Below are 6,000 nucleotides of genomic sequence, written 5' to 3'. Positions count from 1 at the left end.
TCGGGGGTCAAACCCTCTTCTCTTCCATGAGAATTGTCTCATGGAATGTTCAAGGCCTTGGAGGGCTTCCCACCCATGGTAGGAAACACCTTCAGAAGGACCGGCTTCACCCTGCTGTTACAGGAGGGTCTATGGATGTACTTTTGTTGGCGGGAACACAAATTGGATAGATCGATGTGTGGCAAAACTAGTAAGATGCTTTCTGGCCACACTTTTTGGTCCTCGACAGTTGGGACTAGAGGGGCTGTTTGCATTTCAGTGGCAGCATCTGTTATGCCTCATGTTATTGGGCACGGTGTTATCATCCCTGCTAGAGCAGAGTGGATCTTGATCATGCATGAGGGTCAGAATTTGGGAATCTTGAATATCTATGCACCTAATGTGAGAGGTGAAAGGGTGGCCTTTTGGGACACCATTACAAATGTCATTCCCCAGATTGATCATTGGATAGTGGGAGGAGATTTTAATATTGTTGAGCAACCTTCTGACAACAAGAAGGGTGGACACGAAGGGGGTTTACACCCTTTGGAGCGAACCTCATGGGAGAGGTTCACGCTTTCCTTTTTTGGCAGGGATTGCTAGACTGAGGATGACTTCCAGAGATGTCCAAACTCCTTATCTTTCTCTTGGCATAACTGCAAGAGCAAGGATGAGAGCATCTTTGCATGTCTATACAGTTTTTATGTGGATGATTGGTCCTTGGACAGAGGAGGCACCATTGCTATTATGCCTGGCACCACCAAATCCGATCATTGCCCCTTCGTTTTCTATCTCAAGGAGCCTAGGGTTTGCTCGACCTCTCCCCATTCTGTATCCCTGACTATCTTTATCTAGATGCTGACATCTCCCTTGAGATCAGAGAGATATGGAGATCTTGGGACGGTCCTGATCCTCATCATAATATTGTGCTAGCTCTTGAGAGGACCAGCCATCATTATCATAGCACTGCCTTGTCCAAGAAGAAGGAGGCTTTGGACAAGGAGAGAGCTATTAGGCGTAGGATTGCTGCTCTTCAGAGGGAACATGAAAAGCATCCACATGCATCTTGGATTACAGACCTCTTGACCACAGTTAGAGTAGAGCTGCAGTTGACCATGGATAGGAGGGGTGAGTTCGCATTTCATGCGAATGAGGCTTTTTGGACTCAGATGGGTGGTAGATGCAACAAAGAGTTTTTTTCAGCACACAGGCTTTCCCATAGCAGGGATTCTATGAGGTACTTGCAGGATTCACAGGGTGAGGTTCAGATTGAGCCTGATAAGGTTAGGGGTGATACTTTAGATTTTTATCGATCTTTGTTGACTGCACAGGTGCCCTCTCCTCAGAGAGATGTGGCACGGCAAAAAGTTCAGGAGTGCATGCCCAAGCTCATTATAGATGCTATGTGTTCTTCCATGGATGCCCCTTTCTCGAAGGATGAATTCCTTCACGCACTCCATGCTCTTTCCAGTGGTTCATGCCTAGGGGATGATGGTCTTTCTCCCTCCTTCTTTATTCTTTTTTGGGATCATATTGGAGATGCTATCAGTGTTTCCCTTTAGGAAATGTGGTTGTCGGGTATGATGCTGCCATACCTCGGAGGGGCTGATTCACCTTATCCCCAAGAGTGGGGACAAGATTAACATCAAGCAATGGAGGCCCATCACCCTCCTTGGATCTGTATATAAAATCTTAGCTAAAGCCATGAGTATAAGGTTGCACCAAAGGACTACATGATACACAGAATGGGTTCCTCCAAGGAAGAAGTATATTTGATAACATCTTTTCTTTATGAGAAGTTGTCGAGTGGGCAAAGTCTAGTCAGTAGCCTCTGTCATTCTTTTGCTTGATTTTGAAAATGCATATGACAAAGTGGATTGGGATTTTTTGGAGGGCACTATGGCACACATGGGTTTTTTCCAAAATTGGATAAGAGGGGTGTCCTGCCTATACACAAAGGCTCATAGCACTGTTTTAGCCTGGGGGGGGACGGAAAGCGTTTTCAAATTTCTCGTTCAATGAGGCATGGATGTCCCATCGCCCCTTTAGTGTACCTCATTGTAGCTGAGGCTATGAGCAGCAGGTTTCTACCGGGCTGCCCCCTGGTGTTATGGGCCTCAGGCTACCTTTATGCACAGAGGAAGAGTTTTTGGACTTTGAGTTAGCAGATGATACGCCATTGTTCCTTGAGGCTTCACATGATTGGTTATGTGCTTTCCAAACAGCCTTGGAGGCCTTTTGTTTGGCAGCATGAGCTACTATCGATTGGCATAACTCAGTTGGTTTTTGGATCAGTGATTCTCCTCTTGCAGATTAGGGTACAGATGTTGGTTTTACTTGGATTGAGAGACGATGCTTTGCCATATACCCTGGTTGTCAGGTGGGCATTGACATCTCCCCTGCACACAAGTTTTCTCCAGTGCTCTTAAGCATTAAAAGCAAACTTCATCACTAGAGTAGGAGGAAGCTCAACTTGGCCTCTAGAGCTTTGGTGGTTAACCAAGTTTTGCTAGCCATGGCTTGGTTTATCACTTCCTTCTGGATTTTTCATAAGGGCTGCATTGGCCAGATTTCTTCGCCTTATTCGGAACTTTCTTTGGTTAGGGCTTGATGGAAATGCACACACCAGGGCAGAGTTGCTTGGGAAACCATTATCAGGTCTAAGCAGGAAGGGGATTGAATATCATTGACCCTAAGGAGCAATGTAAGGCTTTGATTTGTAAGCTTATTGTTGTTAGGGGCTTTCTTCTAAGCACTGAGTCATGGAAGGACTTTCTCATGCAGGAGATGACGAAGTGTATCCCTGTTCGCGGAGGTGACTGGACTCTCAGCTCACGCTTTATTTTTTCGGATGCAATTCACCGCTCCCCTTCATCCCCCCTGGTTAGGTCCCTCCTATGGGCCTAGGACTGCTTGAGGAGTTTTTTGGTACACATCCCCCCACGTTCAGCGGATGAAGTTAACCGGCAGCCCATTTTGTGGAATGATTTGATCTTAGATGTGCATGATGGTAGGCCTCTTGGGGCAGCTATGAATATTCTTTGGGTTGGTTGGGAGACCCTATGCCCCACAGTGCTGGTTTGGAAGAGGCTTCAGAGCCTCACCGAGGTGAAGAGATTGGATTTCACGCAGCATTTGAGAGGCTCTAGCCGGGGGATTGCACAGATTAATGTAGCCATTCCCAACCACTGGATTACTGGATCTTTCTTGGAAGGCCGTCATCATTCTTGGTTTGGGGTTTTTTCTGGGACAGGTGTTCCTCTTCAAGTTATGAGTCTCCCCTTGCCTAGGGAGGATGATGTAACGGTCTTTTTTTCTCTACTACAGGATGGATGGCAACTGTAGAGATGTGACGTGCAAGACATTATTGAGGGCCCCTAGATTCGTCCAGTCAGAGTTGTTGGCTGGTTAGGGAAGCACGTCTTTGTTGACCCCTCCAGGGATGTTCACAGAGAGTGTTAGCCTTTGGTTGTATGGTGGCTGCCCTATCAGACATTTGCATTGGGACCCCGGTGAGTGGGAGTGGAAGGATGCTTGTAACCCTTTGAAAAGCATGCTTTTTTTCAGTTATACGGTGCAGAATACCAAACATCTTATCTTGGGACACATTCAGAGGGTCCCTACTTTTAGACCCCATTGGCAATATTACGGCATTTCGATTGACATTCAGAGGGTATTTTGGCGGAGATTGTGGCATTCTTATAGGAAGCCACAGATTTCCCCCTTTATCTGGGTTTCTCTTCATGGTGGTCTAGCCACCAATCAGTGGAGGTCTGTTACTGGTGCTTGCCCAGCATGCCCTCGATGTGCAGGAGTTTCGGAGTCAGTTTACCATTGTTTATGGGAATGCAAGGAAGCACATAGGGTTTGGTCTTCGATTGCACACCTCTTTGGTAGGATTAAGAGCGATGCTATCATTTCTTTTGGTTCTATCATTTGGTTGACACAGTCTAGGCCTCAGCTGAGATTCGAGGGGACTGACAGGAGCTTGGCCATTATGGTTAGGCAAGGAGTTTCTTGGCAGTGTTGTCTTCAGGATTCGCCACTTTCACACTTTGTCCCTCCAGCACAGAGGTTAGACAGCTCTTGGAAGATTATTACTAGCATCTTAGCCTGGAATATCTGGAAGGCTAGATGTACTGAGGCCATTGAGGGTACTCCCATTCTTGTTTCTCATCAGTGTCTTTGCAGGATTTGGAGTGATACAATTAACACCATTATGGCTACCTAAGCCAGAATCTAGGGATCTTCAAGGGCTGCGGAGAGGAAGCGCGGCCAGTTTATGAGAGAGTGGGACATTGGTATCTTTTTCACATCCTCTCATTCGGGACCGTATTGGCAGCACAAGGCTCCTGATTGGTTAAGATCTCCACCTTGCTTGGTGTGAAATCTCCATTTTGTAGATTTTTTTTCATACTTCATAGAAGTCTTCTTTCTGAAAAAAAAACACCATATCATGTCTTTGAAGGCGTAACAAACTGCCATAATTCAGATGGCCAAATCATCCATGCCATAATTCTACATCACTCATAGCACGAGTCGTTAGAGACTGAGCAAGCATCATGCTGCAACTTCTCAAATACATCCATCTTGTATAGGTCATGAAACAAGGAACCTGAGGCAATGATAGAATAACCATCATTTCTATCCTGAACTCTACATCTATCATCCACAAATTTCACCATCAAGCGTGACAAGGCTAAGGCTAAGGCTAAGGCCGAAATTAACAGCAAGTTCTTCTTAATGCCTATCACATATAAAACTTTAGAAAGAGTAAATGTGCCCCCATTTGCAGCAGTGAGCACAACTCCACCAACTCCTTTGACAGGATATGAGGAACCATTTGCACATGTGACGGTTCCTGCACTTGGGACAGATTCCAAAGATGAGAACAATTTTTTTTGTGACGTAATGTGCTTACTAGCACCACTGTCAAAGTACTAAGCATCCAATTCTGCCATTGACATGCATACATCATGAGCAAAAGGGTCATAACTGCAATGTACAGTCCATGCCCAATCATCTTGAGCAAAACTTGTAGTTTTCTTTTTCTCTGCACTTGGTGCAGATGCATTGTTGGAATTAGGGTTGCAGGAATGCACACACAACTTCAAGAAGATGAGGAAGCTTGAGCACAACACAGTAGTGTATTATGAGTGCCAAAAATGAAAGATGACAAGCCCTAGAAGATAATGGGCGTATATACAATGCACGGGGGAAAAAACCTCCTAGTGAGGGAAAAAGTGCCCCGGCGGTCCTAAGTGTGTTCACACACATCACTACTATAATATGGTAACAAATCCCCCCTGGAGTGATGCGGTGAACAAGAGCTAGCACTCATGTATAGGGAAGTGTCTAGCTATGTGGACGAATCCACAAAAGGGAGTAAGCCCAAAGCTTTGCGAAAAGCTTCGAACTTCTCACGAGGCAGAGCCTTTGTGAAAAGGTCTGCAAGGTTATCCTGTGTTGGCACATAAGCCAAACTGATCTCTTCTGCAGAGAGTCTCTCCCTGACATAATGGTAGTGCACCTCAATGTGCTTCGTACGAGCATGGAACACTGGGTTCCGCGCAACTGCCAATGCGCTCTGACTGTCAGTGAAGATGGTGGTGGCAGATGGCTGCCCAACACCCAAATCAGCCATAAGGCGTCTGAGCCACACACACTCAACCGTAGCTGTGAAAGCTGCCCTGTACTCAGCTTCACAACTAGAAGTGGCCACAGTAGGCTGCTTCTTGCTCAACCATGATATGCATGAGCTTCCAAGCATGAAGCAAAAACCACTCGTGGACACGCGTGTGTCATAACAACCAGCCCAGTCAGAATCTGAAAAAACATGTAAATCTGGCGGCAATGATCCCCCCTTGGGATAAAACAACCCAAGATGCCGAGTACCACTCAAATAGCGAAAGATACGCTTCACTGCCTGCCAATGCTTAATGCCTGGGCTATGCATAAATCTGCTCACCTGTGAGACTGCAAACTGAATGTCTGGCCTCGTAATGCATACATAAATGAGGC

The sequence above is a fragment of the Cibotium barometz genome, chromosome 15, assembly GCF_041138505.1.
Source record: "Cibotium barometz isolate CiBa-2024 chromosome 15, ASM4113850v1, whole genome shotgun sequence".
In the NCBI taxonomy this organism is placed as follows: Eukaryota; Viridiplantae; Streptophyta; class Polypodiopsida; order Cyatheales; family Cibotiaceae; genus Cibotium; species Cibotium barometz.
The sequence above is the reverse complement of the archived record's forward strand: the minus strand, read 5'-3'. Positions refer to the sequence as shown.